The following is a 19,898-nucleotide window of genomic DNA, read 5'->3' on the forward strand; positions in this document are numbered from 1 at the left end:
ACGTAGGATCACACATCGTGGCACATGTCCCACTCTGGCAGGGATGCTGACAATGGGGAGGCTCTGTGTGTGCAGGGCAGGGAGTATACAGGAAATCTCTACTTCCTTCTTTCCTAAAACTGCTCTAAAAAATACAAGTCCATGTAAAATGTTGAATGTCCATATCAGATTTACCAAAGTTGCTTGGTCGTCTCTGGCATGTGAAATTCTTTTTGCCTAGACGGTCTTCAGGACACGCAGCTGCCACGGCGGGACAGGAGCTCCCGTTCTGTATCAGATCTTCTTCGACTTCAGTCTCTCACCTTCTCCATGGAGAATGACACCTGAAATCGAGATGGGCACATACAGCCCTATGTTGTATAACAGAAAAGTTATGTCATTCAATAAAGACCTAAACCAGACCCTAGAAAGGCTTCATCTTCTCAAATTCTCAAATAAAAAGACTTTGCAAGCCATTTTCTTCAAGTAAGTCACCTGATTCTGGAATGAATATTCTCTTCTCTTAGAAGCAAACTTTCTTCTTTTTCTTCAAAATAGCATTTTCTCTCCTAGTTAACTCAGCATCTATGTAGACATTTTCATTTTTATACCTACAATATGCTAGATACACGAAGAGCAAGAACTCAAAATCCCATTTTGTTAGACTAAATCTTACATGCTTTCTACCGCAAAAAGATACCGGTCCCCCCAAACCAAAACCCATGGAAATGCATGTATTTTCTTATGAATTGCAAGGAGATTTATCTTTTTCCCATTGTGATAAACATATGCACTTGAATTTTTAGATTATCACTGCATATAATTTAAGAGAATTAAAAAGAACATCACTTAAAATGGGTTAGTCTCATAAGCATATCCATGTTAACAAGCCATGCAAACAGACACTATTATATTCAGTTTTTGTGACAAGCATAATAGAAATGTTTACAATTATGGGATATAAACAAAGGCACGTTTCCAACTGTCCCAGGTGATGCCACTATTTCTGAAATATCTTTTCCTATATGCTAAAAATTAGAAAGATAAAGTGAACAACAAGAAATGCTGCTGAAGCAACTCAATCTCTCCAAATCTCTGCAGTGATGCACAACCAGTTTACACCCAGTGGTGTATAATTGTTACTTATAGTCACTTAAAATGTGCCCTGGGAGTGCCCAGTGCGTGCTTGAACACCCAGTATTTTTGGTAAATGTAAGGCTGATGCATTCTTTCCACTTCGTATGCTTTTTTAACCTTTTAACAGAGTGCCATGTGGCTAAAGCTCCCAGTGTGGAGGAGCTGCCCCTATGGTCTCCCCGATGAGCCATCATTACCATTGTTTGGGGTGCAAAGTTCCCTCCCACACTGTGGACCACCTGCCCTCCATGACTCACAGAGACAGATGATTCCTGCAGAGTAAATTACCAGTTGGTCCCTTCATTCTCCCCAACTGCCCGTCAATTTGAAAATGCACACCTACATACACAGAATATGTATATTTTTAAGATGACAGTATTTTTCATTTTAGAGGGACTAATGCCAAATTTTGGTCTTAATTGTGAATCATTCCTACCCACCAATATATTTGATGGAATCAATAGAAGAACATAAAGAAAGTCATATGCTTACATAATTTTCTTTGATATATATTTGAAGGAGCTTTTCTTTTGCTCTAAGTCATAAATTAGAATTATTTGAAAGTGAATTTGTGAAAACAAAGGGAAGACCTACACATTCTTAATAAAATTCTAACTTGCACACCACCATTTCAGCAGAAGTAGATAAATGAACATACCATATACTTGAAAAATATATGTAATTTTTTTCAAATAATTTTAAATTTCTGAGCTTGGTAAGAACAATATTAGAGCTATTGTATATTTTAATGTGAAAACCACTGTATTTGTCAGAGTTGCTTGGGGAAACTGGAAACTGTCAGAAGTTTTTTTTTTTCACTCTAAAGGACACAAGCCTTATTTGCATATCTAAGTTCTGAAAGAAAACAAATACATAAAAAACCTTTACCCTGCGTTACAGTAATACTACACACAGGTGCGCACACATACACAAACACACAACTATATTTTATCCATCTCATTCCTTCACCACTCAAATAAAACCATCACCTAGCTCTGTCAGCAGCCCTGCAAGACTTGTCTGAACCCCATCCCTGCACTCTCCCCACTGTCACCACCCCAGTCCAAGCCACGGTCTCTACCTGGCAAGTGCATTTTCCCAACAGGGCTCTCCTCTAGGCCACATCGGACCTTCCTACTGTTCACAAGTCAACCGCAGTGGTCGTTTCTAGCCTGTAAACCTGACCCTGTGATCCCTCCTCCTAAACACCCCCACTCGCTTCCCGTCACGCTGGACGCAAGTGCAATCTGACTCCGTCTCTGGGCTTCAGTGCGCCCTGTGGTCAGCCTTACATGGTGTCCTTCTCACCGTGGTCCTGGACACTCCAGCCATGCACACCTCTGCTCCTTCACACCTGTGTTCTTCCCTGTGCTGGATCTGCCCCCACAGTTAATATTTGCCCAGCTGGCTCCTTCTTGCCCTGCAGATTTTATTAAAATGCCAATTTTTAAATATCTCTCCTGGCCATCCCGTCTGAAGCAGTCACCTGGCTAAGCATAGCCTTCCTGCTGTCCCCCCCCCATAACTTTTGCCACTACAGGTATCTTTCTAATTTATTATTAACTTTTTAAAAGATGCATGCTTTTGACATGGGAATTATTTCTACCCTGTTTCTGCTGCATCTCCAATGCCTGTAATAAACAAATATGTGAAAGAAAGTAAATCTACTTTTCTCTTCTTTTCTATCTTAAATAAGGTGTGTAATAGAAGAGAAAAGAACCTTAAGGCTATAATTCTAAGCCTTCTCCTTAATTATTTTGTTATAATTTATAATATAGGCTATTCAGCTTTATGTTATATGTTTGTGCACTGGCTTTGAAGAATTGCCCTTACTCTGGAGGGACTCCCTAAAAAGGTAAAAAAATGTAAGTGTATTTAAAAATACACAAATGTATAGCAAAGTTACTAATTACCATAGGTGCTTAATGAAATGCTATTTTTATGTTCTCATGGTCACATATTTTTTAAATATTCGTATTCAAGTACATGAACGTATTTGAATAGAATGCTGGGAAAACATGGTCTATTTCATTTTCTCCTCATGTGATATCTCTATGTTTTCAGATACATACAAACGGGCAGATGATTTCTTAGTTGGATTATTGTTACTGACTCTATGCTAGTGATCTGCAAACCTAGCAGCTCACTAGAGTGTCATACACACAAGTTCCACAACTCTTTCTCCAGAAGCTCTTACTCGGGACTTCCGGTGCAGGGGCCAAGGATCTGTGCCTTTCCGTAGACACCTAAGGTGGGTCTCGTAGTTCAGAACTGAGGCTTGTGCACATCTGCTAAGCCTCTACTGTAGGCATTTCCTCTCTTTACTGAAAAAAAAGTGCATCTAATTACTCAAAATGTTATGAATGAGGTTGATTTGGGTTTAAATCTTTAAAGATTTCAGGGGATATCAGTTCGAGGACATCTGTTCACAGGGAACAGGTATCTTCAAGGATTCTTTTGGAATTGAAAATGAAATTTCTTACATTATCCCTCCTTGAAAAAATGAACCCACCATTATCAGAAACACATGAGAGGAGAACGCACCAAAAAGGACACAACTACAACAGGAAATGTGAGCAAATGCTTCACATTCAGGCCATGGTACACCCCTTAGACTTGGACGCAGAGGCGTCTTGATGACAGTTATCTGAACATTCAGCAGCCAGTCATTTTCAGCACCAGTTCTGTAAGAAATATCTAAAAGCTAAATATCAAACGGGAGCATTTTAAAGCCACAGCTATTTATTTTCTCTTTTAGTTAAAGATGATTCTAAGACAAAAGTTAGATGAACTATGGAAATTCAAAATTCAGTAGCCTTTCTTAAGCATTCTCTGCAAATCTGATGACTGGATCTGAGCACAGAAAATGGTCCAGATGGGCTCATCCTGCCACAGTGAGAGTCACGGCCTTGCCCATGGTGGCGCCTCAGGGATGCTCCCGAGCTTAGGTGCCCTCCCCTCCAAGGCTCAGGAACAGGAAGGCAGTTGGGGATCTCCTAGGGGTCCTGGGTCTGAGCGAGGAGGGACCGTAAAGGCAGGCTTCCAAAAGCATATTTAAAAGCTTAAAGACCTCTCACATACCATTGCTTGTAGACCTGGGCACTTCAATGCAGCTCAGCCTCTATCGGGTCCTGGGGCAGCAGGAGGGGCTGGAGGTCCATGCGCTGCACCTGCTCAGGCTGCACTGTCAGTCATATCTCTGCACAGGTGTGGCCACTGAGGTCCGGGTCTCAGCACTCTCCACGGGGGCCCCCAACTGCCTCCCGCCCTCTCAACTCCCTGGGGCCCCCCTGTGTAAAGTGAGGAGACAGAGACCAACCTGTATGGAGAGCCTCCGTCTGAACAGGCTGATTCTAGAGGGAGTACTGTGGGAGCTGCTCTATTTGACAGCATCTCCCTTGGGATAAAGGAACACTATGTTTTCCCCAATGCTTATACAGGTAAGGGGACTTTTCATCTTTTCTGGCATTTTTCTACCTCCTTCCTGTCTTCCTATATCTTTCAATACCTTTTTCTTCTCTGTGCCCCCCTGAACACCAGAGCTTCTGGCACCACAAATCCTCAGCCTACAGAGGTTTAGGGTGGCCTCTGCAGAGAGAGAAAGCCTCCAAGACTCAAAGGACGGTAACTACACAAGACTGAGTTTCAGGCATTGTGGGAGGCAGTGGCGAGTGTTTGACTTGCATCCTGCTGTAAGAGTAAGTGTGGCAAGAAACGGGAAGGCGCAGTCTGTGTAGACGGGGAATGAAGACCCTCCTGCCCTATTAGCTGTCTGTGTGAGTGTGTGCCCATTAGGGGACCTTTCATGCTCTGTTTCTTCATCTACAAACAAATCTGTGGGGTGTACGCATCACTGCTGTAGATTCAAAATGAGTCTGCAAAGTTATTGATTACCTTGCAACTTCCAAAAGATTTGCATTTGCTTATAATGTACACATAAAGCTGAGCAAGTAGAGGTAAAAACAATAAAATAGAAATACATAAAACCAAAGGATGGGGAAAATAGTACTAACAGTCAAAGATTAAAACAATTCAGTATAATTTTGCTTTTCCAAGAAGATAAGGCTAAACTGAAACACAGTTTTATGTGGGTTTCATTCAAAAAATAAATGTGAAAAACAGACTCTGTGTCTATGTGTGTGTTTGTACACATATACACATGAGAAATAGATACATCTGGCATGAAATGTTAACAAATTTATTGAGCAAAATCTTAAAAGAGACATGAACTAGCATCATGGGTAATGTCTTAATCTGCCGTTTTGCAGAAGATGGGGACCTCTCCGTGCGGCTGTTTTTCATTAAGAACCTTCAGTAGAAATCAAGGGCACTGCCTCCCACTGCAACTCCCTTAAGCACTTATAGGAGACACTAAGCCAGCGTCGCCTGGCATGAGGTTGTACCTGTCCTAGGAATACATCTTAGTGGACCCCTCCCGCTGGGATGGTCTGTGGTTCTACCTACAGCTCTTCACCTCCTTCTCAGCTCCCGCCTCTGCCGTCCTGGCAGGAAGTGCGCTTTGCACTATCTGTACATACATAAACTATTTGTTTCTGTCATCCCCTCCCTCCATTACTATTAAAATTGTATTTTCTTCTTCATATTCTTGTAAACACTTAAACAATCAACTCTTCAAGATTATTGAATCCCACAGCTAAGACAAATATTAAAACTCTGTGACCACAATCCTTGCAAACCTTGGAAATCTACAGTTCGTATTAATGTAGCTATTAATACAGATGCGGGCAGATGGATGAAACTGACATGAGCAAACAGGTGGGGTGCTCCCGTCTGCCCAGGAGGGGGTGCGCTCTGGGTAAGAATTGCCAGGGCTCAGGGGTCATGCAGTGACCCTGGGGAGCTCTAGTAAGCACACTGCCACATTAAACACCCACTTCCCCTAACACCTCATGCCAAAGTATGAACACATTTGAAAATCAGAATACACATGCAATTTCTTGCCCCCCATTCCAGAAGTTTGAAAGAGTAGAGAGAATCAGAGGGAAAAACAGCATACACCGTTTCTTCCCACAGGAAATAGAGAAAGATGTCTTTCTTCAATCTCTGATAGGCTTAATGAAAGCACATTTATATTGTATCCTCTCACTTAAATAACTTACTTTTCCTATATGGACACGTTTCCTTGGGGGCTGCTTGACAGCTTGTTCAAATGGTGATGTTTTTCTGACCTTGGCTTTTATTTTTTTCCATTTCGAATTACTCGGGAGACACCAGGAGACATTTTAATTTGGGCTCTAAGTGTTCTCATTCTGTCACACCCCCGACATATGGTAGATGCACTGCTGAATGACCTAGCTTTCGGTTCAATCTTTTCCATTAAGAAGAAAAAGTGAAAATTCTTACATTCACAGCTAATCTATCTGTCAATAACAGAGAAATCACATTGTATTTTTAAAAACATACCTTCAAGCAGAGCTCTAACATTTATGTTTTTCATTTCATTGAAGTATTATCCCAATAAGAAGAGGGTTCTCTAAACTATTTTTATGTATGGCATATTACAAATATCACAAAGATGTTATTGAGGTTAAAATTTGATGAAGCTTAAATTTCAAAACACAGTATCTTTTAGAAATTTCTAATATCTTGTTAGAAATGATCTATTTGTAAGTATCATTTAAATTGCATTTGTTTTGATTGTTACCGATAGTGTTAACTTTTGAATTCACAAAAGACTTCCAGAAAACACTGTTGAGCAAATGAAACTGAGTTTATTAGACGGATGTTCCACTTTGATCACCTTAGCAGTTTCTCAATACAGGAAACTTTGGAGCAAGTATTCATATGGTTTGGGTACCTGGGCTGGGTCGGTTTGAGGAGTCCCTCGCAGGGCCCGGCACTGGGTGGACTTCCGTAGAGTCTGTTACATTCCAGCGAGACACAGAATGTGGTCCTACTTTAGTAAGTGAGGTTCCGTAACACCTCTTCACTTACTAAAGTAGGATCTTTTAATTGAGTTGCAGTCTTACCTTCCAGGAACAAGTATTTCTTGAGGCAAACAGCCAATTATTTTAATTTAATCTTAATATACTTCATTTGTATGTGCTTAGACATACACAAGTATAAACAGCTAGATGAGCATTTAACTTTTAACATTTGCCTAAAATACTGACTTTCTTAGCATATAAAATAAGAGTCTCACTGAATGTACTACTTTAATAAATGGTAAAATTTTCCTAAGAAACCCACCATACTGATTTTCTTGTATACCTATTTATAGTTCTGTAAACATTATATGTAATATTGTTTTAATCATTTATATTTTTACCAACTTTAACCTGAGTAAACAGGTTGCAATTCTGCAAATCGCTGAGTGAACAGCGATGCAATTCACAGCAAGGTTCCCCAAAGTGGTCAGGGTAGTTTCCTGTGCTGGCTGGCAGTCTCCCAGTCGGGATGCTGGGCATGCCAGTTATATTTATGTGGCCACAAAAGAACACTAAAAGACAGGAAGAAAGAATTGTCTAGCTAATTGCTTTTCCATTAACATTAACATAAAAATACATTTATTTATTTATTTTTAAGTATCATTTGATCCTTTATTTCTGCATATATGTATACATGTAGATACAGATTTTTTTAGCTGAAATACAGTTAATATATGATATTATGTTGGTTTCAGTGTACAACATACTGATTCAACAACTACACACATTACTAAATACTCACCACCATGAGTGTGGTTGCCATCTATCAACATACAAAGATTTTATAATATTATTGACTGATTTTCTATGTTGTATGAGCATATATTTTGTATCGTTTCAACAAAGTTTAAGGCTACAAATAAACATGTGTCCATGTCTGTGTAAGAATAGCATATATTTAAAGATATCATCACTTCATGTTAACCTATAAACACTATATATAAAGACTAAGCAGCAAAGACATTAAAACCCATTCATCCGCCAGTGTCTGCAGTTTGTTCCTTGTTAAAATTTGCCTAGGTATCCGAGAATCTCTTTTTTTATTTATCATAATATTAGCTTACAGTGTTAATGTTGAATAAAGGTCTAAAAATTATACTCTGATGTTTTTCCCTTTTATATGAAAGATTATTATAAAAATTTATACAATCAAATCCTCTAAGAGATATCTGATTTTACAGTTTGATTCAGATAAGCACATTTCTTAATTCTTGCAATCTTAAACCATATGTGGAATTAATGATAACTTATTAGACATAGAAATAAAGTATGAATTTTACAGAGTTTAAATCACAATAAACCAAGGGCATTTATATGGATCAATATTATTTTTATATAGAGATGAAATGAGAAAATAAAACAGAGTTGTATACCAAAATCAAGTTACTTTTTGATCTGTCCAAATATTCCATATCGGAGAGAATTCATGAATCTTTTACATATAAACCTAGTGTTCACATATCAAAAATTCAAGGATTCTCAAATTTAAGCTCAGTTTCTAGCTGTTCATCTCATCCAGAGGCCAAAGCCATTACCCAGAATCACAATCCATCTCTATCTCATTCCTAAAGTCAGAAAAAACAAAAGAAAAGGAAGGAAAAAGGGAAAAATTGACGGGGAGAGTCACTTATGTTCAGCATGTGCTTCTCAAATGAGCGATGCAATTCACAGCAAGGTTCCCCAAAGTGGTCAGGGTAGTTTCCTGTGCTGGCTGGAAGTCTCCCAGTCGGGATGCTGGGCATGCCAGTTAAAAGAGGAAGTGGGCAGGTATTTGGACTATTGGGCCGAACAGGGAGCCCCCCATGAAAACAGCAGTAGCTGCTGAGAACGATCCTTGCAGTAAACACTTGTCCCCAGCGCATGACCAAGGGCCAGTCACGTTCCTGTCGGCTGGAGACACGACACATCCTGTGTCAAGCTGGCAGAAAGGACTACGTGAAAGTCTTCGCGGCGGCACCTGAGACTGAAAAAAGCTCTTTTACTACATCGAAAAGGTGACTCAAGGTTAGTCTGAGACGGAGGCGGATTGGTTGCACCCTGAAGTCAGCAGTTCCGTGGTCGGGCTGGGGAGAGGGAGGTGAACTTGCAAACTGCCCCGTAGAAGCTCAAAAGCGCCAAAGACAGCGATGCACAGAGGAGAAGAGAAAACAGAACTAAAAATTGGACTGGATTTTGCAGCGAGGTCAGTTACAAAGCAAGTTTTCCCCAAGGATACGAGTCTTTGCACCGGCTCAGGTAATTACAAGGAGTCTGCGTGTGAAGAGCTCAGAAAGGAAACAGGAACTCAGGCAAAACGCAGGGCACATGTTAGCGCTGTGGCCAGACAGCAGGGAGGTCCGGGCCCCTCGGGAAGGCGGGCAGGGTCTGAGCAAAGGGTCTGAGCCGTGGCCCCAGTGGTGTGTCCCCGAGCTTAGGGGATGTCCAGAATAACTGACCATTGGTTTTCCAAAGAACCCCAGAACAACCTGTGGATCAGGAAAATTTTACTAGATTCACTGCAGAAAGAACAAATACCATTTTGATGGAGTCTTTGTAATATATTAAAAAAAGAAAATCTGGGGAGACTATTTACAGAGTTTTTTAACCCTGTATTTTTAACCTTTTAGAGTATTTGCTGGTATCTGAATTGGTAGTCAGGCTCCTTGAACTTTTCTTCAAGTATTATTCCATACATTGTATCCAAAAGTAATATAGTTAATGATTTTATTTCTTAACATTAATGGACAAAGTTGCATAAAATTTATGCGATACTGTGTTCGAAATAGCTTTAATCAACACTTGTAGGAAAAAACATTATAAATTATCTAACAAATATATACAAAATAAACCATTTAAATAGATAGTAAGACATTATTTTGATGTCAGCTATGGTCTTACTGCTTCTAACATCCCAAATGGTATGAAGCTTATCCAATATTTCCATAGTAAATTTCCAAAGAACATCCTGCAAGTCAATATTCAGATGGCGTCATTAGTTAGCTTACAAATCAACACATGTAAAGAAGCTATGACTTGTTTTCATTACCTGAGAATACAGGACCTAATAAAATTATACAGGACCAAAAAAAAAAATCAGTCTAACTACAATCCCTATCAAACAAGTATATGGACAACGCTGTTATGATGATCCTCTCAGTTAAATGACATGTCCCTGGAAAGACAAAGATGACTCTAGGTATTTCTTTGTATCCCCACAGCACACTTGTCTTCCAATGTTTCATTTTTTAAATACATGTACAAGTTAATTAACACATGTAAACTAATGAGTAATGAAGTGCAATAATTATAAATACATAGGTATTTGTTACCAGTTATGCTATATAAGAGGGGGTAGAAAAATACAGCATTTGGATGTTAGAGCCAATCAGTCATTTAAGTTGACAGTGACTGTAGGTACGAAAAGAATGTACCCACACATAAGCACTTCAGGGATTTGTGCACAGAAAAGCCTAGATAAAAGGCAGAAATCAGTTTATGCTTAATAGAAAACTAATGTCCAAATCCTGACATTTGGGTTCAAAAGATTTTAAGGAAAAGGTACAGCTGAATCTTAGTTCTGCTGCTGAGAAAGAAATTTTAAAATAAAGACATTTCAAAATCCTGACAGAAGTAAAATGAGTTATTCAAAGAGGCCTTTTTCCCACTAAAAGTATGATAAACAAGATGTTGTTAGGTCAGACCTTGGAATCAGAAAGGATGCCACTCGGAGCAGCAGTGAACCCCCCATGGCCTCACGGTCTCTGCTGCAGCCCGGTTCTGCCTCCCCGGCGGCCGTGCTGGAGCCCCCCTCTCCTGTTCCGAGTCACTATGCAAGGGGCTGACCAAATCCGAAGTGAGCATCGGACACAACACCATGGATTGAGGAGAATTTTGCCAGAGGATATTGCAGCTGCTGTTGAGAAAGCAATGCTTTGCTGATCCTGCATTCTAAGTGAGAGGGAAGCAGGATGGGAAGCTCAGGGGCCGTTAACATCACTCTGAAGGAGCCTGTCTGCAAATAAAGCCTACTTAGGAGAGTGGAGTCTAAGGGGACAGAGAGAAGAGAGAACAGATGGACAGTAGAGATAGAGATAGTTGATGATAGTGATTCAGATTAGATGGGTAGATAGAAGACAGCTGACTGACGAGCAGACACACAGCCGGACATGAAGTCTGTGATCACACTGCGCCTTGTCTGGGCCCGCATGGACAGACCTTACTTAACACGCAGCCTTCTCCTTGGGCTTCTCGGTTTCATGACTCAGTAGATTCCATTCTATCTGGCAAGATTTGCTACAATTCACAGAGAAAAAAGGTCTTGGCTTTTATCACAAGCCTACATATAAATATATGTGCTGGTCTTTTTTTTTATTAATGTACTCTGGGGCCAAAATTAATCTCACAGGAAGAGCACAATTAGAAAAGCTTAAAGGGAAATCATTTATTTTCATTATCAGATTATTGGAAATGTTCTTCCACTTAGAGATTAAATATGCCTGAATCACATAGCTATACACTCTGTCCCTTATGGGACTGGTGTCTACCAGTACCTTCAAAAACATTTTTATTGAGTCATTTAATCAAAAGTCTTTATCAAGAAGCTCCTATGCTAGTTTCCAGTACACTGATGGTCACATACTGATGTGTCTTTCTGGTGTCTTACAACTTTTATAGTTTATTTATATGTTAGTTTATTTATATTATTTTATATATCACATATAAATGGAAAGCTGCAACTGAATTTAGGAACATTTAATCTAACCATGGAGGTCAGGAGCACTGGCTTCCTGATAGTGAACCATCAGAGTTAATCGAATCATAACTGATCTGAAGAATTAAGCAGAGCAACATTCTCTCTGAAACATAAAACTGTCCAAATAAAAATAGTATAGCAACTAAAGCATTAAAGACATAAAAACTCTTAAAATGCTCCTAACAAATATTCGTTAGTGATTTCTAGTATGTTCTACAGCAAAATCTGTATTATTTGAAAGCATCTGTAGTTTTCCTTTTACTTTTTCAGGTTCACTCACCAGGGCCAATACACAAAACTGAATTTTATTTATATCAAATTATTTTATTTCAAAATCTTTCCTATCAATGCTTAAAAAAAACACATACTGAGATAATGTGTTCCAAAGTCCTCTCTAGGTTGTGAGAGAGAAAAACGCTAAGTTTCCATATTAATTCCTCTACTCTTAAAATCTGTAGTGTGCATACCCCCATGAACAGGCTTTTAAACACAGCGCAGCTAGAGAACGTGGTGTGGACCTTACCAAAGAGGGTTAACGTAAAGGACTTGCTAAAAGAGAGGGAGGAAAATCACCATCGCAATGGCCAGAAGACATCAGCTGGGAAAGGATGTTGATGACGTAGAAGGGGCTACATTGTTTGGGCGACAGAAAGAAAAGTGGATATTCTTTTGACAGGGAGAAGGAATTTTCAAAAGCTCACAAATGAGAAGAAAAGTAGATAAGGATGGCTCTGGAGTGGAGAAGACAGAGAAATGGGGCCGACCGGCTATGGATCTGTAGCTTGAGCAAAAAATACAAGCTAGTTATAGGGGCTGAGATTTTGCATTTATTTTTAAACCACAAAAAAATCCTGTGAAGGAAAACCGTTTGGATTTTTGTCCAAGCATTATGTCAGAGGGACATTCGAGTCATTTTCTGTAGCTATCCAGAGTTTGAGAAAAGGTAAGATACTAGTCTCGTAATGTGGATTTTCTAAACACCTGAGAAATAATCATTAAATAAGAAAGGTAGGGACGTATACAATGGAAAGAGGTGTTCACAAGCTTGGAGAACCCAGAAAACAGGACAGAGAAGAGTCCGGGAAGAATTAGGTGAGGCCTCAGTGCTTATTCATTGTCAAAATCAAGTCACATGTGTTGAGAGTAACATTGAACCAGCAGGAAGTGGTCTGCACAGCTCCTGGGGGAATGAATGTGACAGTTAGATGCTGTGGCAGAATGCCCAGTCCATCAATTAGCTTTAGGAAGTGGGCAAAATGAAGTCCATGCTTCTGAGCAAGGAAAATAGCACTACAGATGAAGCACAAGGGCAGAATGCATTAGAGGAAGGAGAAAATTAGGTAATCAATGGGCAGTTTTCAAGGATGCAGCTACTCTATTTTAACAGGGAAGAGAGTTGTAATTGGGCATCGATATACTTTCAGGCTACAAGGTACAGACAATGGGGTAGCCAATAATCCTTGAAGAAATTGTTAGAATGACAAATCTGGCATGTAAAGAATTACAGCCATGCCACCTTTTAAAAACTGTATGCACCTGTGAGCCTAGATCCATCTCACAAGGCAATTGCCTGTCTGGAGATATTTCTTATACAATAGCCTTGTAATGAAGTAATCAATCAAAAATGCATAACTGTTGACAGCGCGACACCTGTGATTTTAATGTTTGCATTCAAAATCAGTGGCACACTGTCATTAAGAACAGCTTGAGTAGGTTACTCTTAACCCTTGGGTTTCTTTACCTGATACACATGTAACTAGTCATAGGGATTGGATTATGGAAATGATTACAAACTACAGCATAGCTAATAAAAATAGAAGTCATTAAAATAAACAGTCAATTCTTTGTCACTTTAAAATGCTCTGACTCTTATATAAGATAGCTTGAGATTTCACTTGAAACACTATTGTAAATTTTCAGGATTAAATAACTTCCATTGTCTTAGAACATGGAAATATTTAATAAATGTAACAGGGCAATAAAAAGAAAGGTTTTAGACATATTGTAGTTATTTTAATAGTTAAAAATTAAGTTCAATTCCGTTTTTATAGAAAAAGAAAATCAGACTGCCAAAATACAGAAAAATAATACTAGAATGAAATTAAACAGCATAAACATCTCACATTCACTAGCCATAATAGAAAAAACCCAAACAATATCAATATGATAATTAAGACATGTGTTTCCATGGATAAATTTCTGATTGCTACCAAATCTAATTTTGTGCATTTTCTAATCTCTGTTCTAGATGTCTGCAGGAAGTAGAGAGAAAATGGTGATTTAACAGAATTAAATATGAGACAACTTGGTTTCCGATAGTATCAGAATTTGCACAGATGCTCCAGGAAATAACAAATACCTCTGAACAATAGTAAATTAATTTAGATCTTCCACTGCAGTAAGCAGTCACTGTGTTTAAGTAAAACATTCTTGTAAACACCCTTCTCCCCACCAGAGTAAGCAGGGAGCCTGTCCCCCACACTCAGTGAGAAAGAGAGATAAATGGACAAACTCCAAGAGGGGCCTTAAGTCCCCTGATCCCCCAGCTATAACCTATAATAAGCATGGGCTCACATAGGTCTGGATTCTGCCAGGGTCTAACTACCCCTAAAAAGAGAGAAAGTGTAAGGAAGATGAGTTCGGGCTTTTTGAAACAGAATGACATCAATTACCAATAACTGCTGCTCAAACATTGTCTTGAGCTCTAAATAATCGAGCTAAAAGTTTATCTTATTCCCTATTGGAGAGCAACCAGGATGGGGAAATAAAAATATCTGTTAGTAGATGCACCCCTATGTTTATCGCAGCACTATTTACAATAGCCAAGAAGTGGAAGCAACCTAAGTGCCCATCAGTAGATGAATGGATAAAGAAGATGTGGTACATATACACAATGGAATATTATTCGGCCATAAGAAGAAAACAAATCCTACCATTTGGAACAACATGGATGGAGCTAGAGGGTGTTATGCTCAGTGAAATAAGCCAGGCAGAAAAAGACAAGTACCAAATGATTTCACTCCTCTGTGGAGTATAAGAACAAAGAAAGAAGAAACTGAAGGAACAAAACAGCAGCAGAAGCACAGAACCCAAGAATGGACTAACAGTTACCAAAGGGAAAGGAACTGGGGAGGATGGGTGGGAAGGGAAGGATAAGGGCAGGGAAAAAGAAAGGGGGCATTATGATTAGCATATATAATGTGGGGGGGAGGAATGGGGAGGGCTGTGCAACACAGAGAAGACTAGTGATTCTACAACATCTTACTACGCTGATGGACAGTGACTGATGGGGTTTGTGGGGGGGATTTGGTGAAGGGGGGACCCTAGTAAACATAATGTTCTTCATGTAATTTTAGATTAATGATAACAAAAATATATATATATCTGTTAGTAAAAATGGGCAGAAATATCCCATTATTTTGCTTTAATAAGCATTATTATTCTATTTAGATGAGGAATCAGAGACTCAAATTGTAAATGCAACATTCCAAAGATCAAAGAGTAAACAGCAGAATCACATTCAAACACAGACCTTAACTCCTGGTCTTCCTATCACACCACAGAAAGGTCTCCCGGGAGAGGGGCAGAAAGACATTTTCTATCGTGTCTCTAACGGGATTATACTATCTCTAATTCCAAAATCCCAATTTAGGAAGTAACCTACCATGTGAAAGTAGGTAGAACACATATAATAATGAATTTTGGGCAAGCAGAAGAGTCAAAAGATTTTATAAACTGGAAAGAAGTGAAGATTACCTAAACTCAGTAAAACATTTTCTAAATAAATTCTTTTAAAATAGTATTAAAATGGACTTTCATTTTGTTATAATAATATGATTAAAAAATGATAAAATGAATACTTCTCTCTGTTCCTCCCACTAAGTAGAACATAAAACCAACACAAGAAGACTCTAAACAATGGAGAAGAAGGCACATGGCAGAGGACCTGGAGGCCGCCTGGGTGGTGAGTCCCTGGTTTTTCTTTTTGTGTCACACACCCCGGAATGAGAGATGAAGAAGCCGTCAGCAGTGTTCAGCAATATATGGAAAGGATGATATACAAAGAGCAAGTGTAGTTTATTCTAGTGACAAAAAGCTGGTTCATTCACTGAAAATCAATGTAATTCACCTTCTTTAAAGAACAGTCATATGATCATACGAATTGACTCAAAACAAGTACTTGACAAAATCCTATATCCATTCATGATAAAAAAAAAAAACGGAGCAAACTACAAATAGAAGGGAACATCCTCAAATGATAAAGGTCATCTCCAGCAAACCTACAGCGAACTTCGTCCTTAATAGCAGAAGAATGAATGCTTGCCCCTAAGATCAGGAAAAACTACAAATGGATGTCCGCTAGTACCTCTCTTATTCAACATAATATTGGAAGTTCCAGCCAGAACAAAAGGGCATGAAAAGAAAATAGAAAGAATGCAGTGGGAAAAATAAGAAATGAAATGGTCCTTATTTGTATATGGTATATTTATTTGTAGAAAATCCCAGGAAATCTAAAGAGTAAAAGAAAATAAAAAGAGTAAAAGATATAGATAGATAGATAGATAGATAGATAGATAGATAGATAGATAGATAGATAGATAGATAGATGATAGATAGACAGACAGATAGATAGCAAGCAGATGATAGATAGATATGCCCCTCCCATGCACACCTCATTGGCCAAATTAACCACTATTGCTCTGCAGGAGCTCATGTAAACAAGGCCACAGGATACAAAATCATGCAAAAATGACTCACATATCTATATACTAGCAATGCAGATGCAGAAACCAAAATTAAAAACGCAATTCCATTGACAGTCACCACCAAGAAAATGAAATACCCCATTTTGCATAATCTAACAAATACGCCCAACTGATTTTTTTGAAAGGTGCAAAAGGAATTCAATGAAGGACAGACTTTCCAACAAATGCTATCGCAACAATGAAACATCCATAGACAAAAATAGAGCCTTTGCCCAAAACCTCCTACCTTACACAAAACTCCAAATGTATCTCAGCTTTGAAAGTAAAATCATAAAAAAAATTCAGAAAAAGACATAGCAGACAATTTTGGGGACCTGGGTTTAGGAAAAGAATTGTTAGGCCTGACACCAAAAACATGATCCGTGAAAGGAGTAATTGACAAGTTGGACTTGGCCAAATTAACCACTATTGCTCTGCAGGAGCTCATGTGAAGATGATAGAAAGAGGACATACAGCTGTGGAGAAATTATTTGCACATCACATGGGTGACACAGGACTTGTATCTGAAATACAGGGGAAAAGATTTTCAAAATTCAACAGTTTAAAAAAAAAAAATCCAGTTAGAAAATTGGCCCAAGTCATGAACATACATATTGCATGGAAAGTAAAGATGCAAACAAACACTTGAAAAATATTAAAAATAGTTACCTGTGGGGAAAACACAAATTAAAACCACAGTGAGGTATCACTATATTCCTATCAGAAGAGCTAAAATCAAAAAATATGAGCAAGACCAAATGCGGATGATGTTCTGGAGAAACTGACTCACTCATCATTGCTGGTCTGAATGTGAAATGGTGTAGCCGCTCTGGAAAATGCCTTAATAGTACCTTTAAACAAATAAACAGGCAAATAAACAAAAAATCCAAATATTAGAAATAACTTGCATAAATTTATTTCTAGTTCTGAAATGTCAGCAGCTTTCCTAGGAATATATGAAATCAATAAAAGAAAAAAAATGTTTTCATAGAAATCAAATCTCATTTAGATAAAATTACAGTAACTAAAACAAAATATAAGACACTGGAAGAAGTTTGAAAAACATAACACCAAGTGTTCATATCCTTAATTTATAAATCTATCACAGAAAATACTTAAATCATGAATAAGTTAAGAAATGCATGTCAAAAATCAAAGATTGCACTTGGACACAGAGATGTTTTTAAATATAGCCACGTATTGTTTAAACAGCAGAAATAATTTCATTGCTGTTGTACACTATAATTAATATAGTATAATGTATAATAAAATCAATATAAATAATTCCAGAGCTGTGCCTCTACCCAAAAGACAAATACGTAAGTTCATGTTCTTTTACCTAGGGCAGTATCATGCCACACTAAATACTGCCACAGTATTGATACACGAATTTAAGACTTATTTAAGTATCTGAAGTCATGAAGACATCAAAGAATTCTAGTGCCCATAATCGGATCATTGTGTTTGGGTACATGTACAGAACATGTTTGGACCCATAAGAAAATCAGCCAGGTCCAAACCTTTGGCTCCAAATGAGAGCAGGTGGGGGTTTTGCTGCCTGTGGCAGGAAGTGGGAAGCCCAGAGAGGAACAGAGCTGAGTGTACTCAAGAAAGCAAAATGTCGTGATTTCAATAGTAAATGTAGATAAACTAGGAGAGCAGGTTCCCTGTCAATTCAAGTTAAACACATCATTTATTGTTACTCTGAGCATCTGGTACTGAAGAGTGTCATTTGTTATTCATTTCTGTCATGTACATTACTGGGTTTAAGTAACAAAAATGAATAATAGAATAGGTAGATAGATGAGAGAGAGAGATGACAGATAGATAGATATAGACATAGATAGATGATAGATGATAGATAGATAGATAGATAGATAGATGATAGATAGATATAGATAGATGATAGATGATAGACAGATAGATAGATAGCTATAGGCAGATGATAGATAGATGATAGATTATAGATAGATAGATAAATAGATAAATAGATGATAGATATAGATAGATAGATAGATAGATAGATAGATGATAGAGAGATAGATGATAGATAGATTGATACATAGATATAGACAGATGATGACAGATAGATGATCGATAGATAGATAAATAGATGATAGATAGATAGATGATAGACAGATAGATAGATAGATAGATATAGACAGATGATAGATAGATGATAGATTGATAGATAAATAAATAGATGATAGATATAGATAGATAGATAGATAGATAGATAGATAGATAGATAGATAGATAGATGATAGATAGATAGACAGATAGATAGCAAGCAGATGATAGATAGATATGCCCCTCCCATGCACACCTCATTGGTAATAAATTAAACATGGAATCTACCATCATTTTACCAAATAGCCTATTTCTTCCCAATCTTTATGTTAGAAACAGAATTAATAGCTGGAATCAGGAAAAGATATAATGATCAACAGGCATCAAAGAAGACTTGTTAATATGAAGTCTGTGTTTCCTTTCAGTATAAAAGGAGACAAATTGTAAAAGGGAGAAACACATTCATCCCCACCCTGCTATTTCTACCCACGGAGACGAACTCCAGTCTCTAAGAAGAGAGATTGCCACTGAAGGATAAATTTATCTAAAAGGCCCCAAGTCAGGTTAACTGGCTTCAACCCCTTATTTGTGACTTGATTATCAATGTGTAAAAAAGTACAATTGTCTACTTTTAAAATACTTCAGTGTTTGCAAAGCATTGTCTTTTAATCCTCTCTATCTTTTCACTTCTAATTCATCTCTTTTTTCTGTTTATCATTTACTTCTCTTTGTCCATTGAGTTTACTCTGTATTTTTTTGCAGCTTTCTCTAACCTTCTCATGTGGATATTTGCAGCACTTTTAAACCTGAGTTATTATTTAAATGTATGCTCCTAAAGTTCTAACTTTCCACAATATGATCTTTAGCTATATCACTGGAGTTTTGATATGTAGCTTTTTTTATTACTACTTTTCAATTCTATTTTATGGAAGAAAGATTTGAACTCCTTGTCTTGTACATAAACAGAAAAATATTAAGCATGCAACTCTTATTTATCCCAATTCAGTGAAAACACACAAATCCAGGTTGTAGCTAAGGCTCATCTATAAAGGTTCCTTAATGTAATTCTGGATGAAATGCCTTCTTTCAAATGTTGGCTCCCCAGAAACCTCCAAAACAACATGTTAATCAAGAAAAATGAAGTTGATTACATTTAGTGCAGTAAGAGAGAGCAACACCACTCGGACAGAATCTTAATAGTGTCTTAAACTGAAGAAACTAAGGAACAAAATTTATAGGGACTTAGGATCCAGGCTGGGTAATTTTAGACAATTCTTTCAAGCCTGA

The 19,898-nt window shown here is 38.0% G+C and overlaps 1 long non-coding RNA gene across 2 annotated transcripts in view; it reads right to left on the bottom strand.

Annotated features, from left to right (window-relative positions):
• Nucleotides 1-19,898, bottom strand: part of LOC108404227 (uncharacterized) — a 416,170-nt gene that overhangs the window by 40,427 nt on the left and 355,845 nt on the right. Inside the window, exons 3-4 of one of the 2 annotated variants that reach the window (XR_012121282.1) lie at nt 475-564; nt 175-323 (exon numbers count right to left, since the gene is read on the bottom strand). This is a non-coding gene — a long non-coding RNA (uncharacterized lncRNA). The remainder of the gene's footprint in view (nt 1-174; nt 324-474; nt 565-19,898) is intronic. The other variant, XR_001854892.3, reaches the window with a different exon arrangement.

The sequence above is a fragment of the Manis javanica genome, chromosome 9 (genome assembly GCF_040802235.1).
Source record: "Manis javanica isolate MJ-LG chromosome 9, MJ_LKY, whole genome shotgun sequence".
Taxonomy (NCBI): Eukaryota; Metazoa; Chordata; class Mammalia; order Pholidota; family Manidae; genus Manis; species Manis javanica.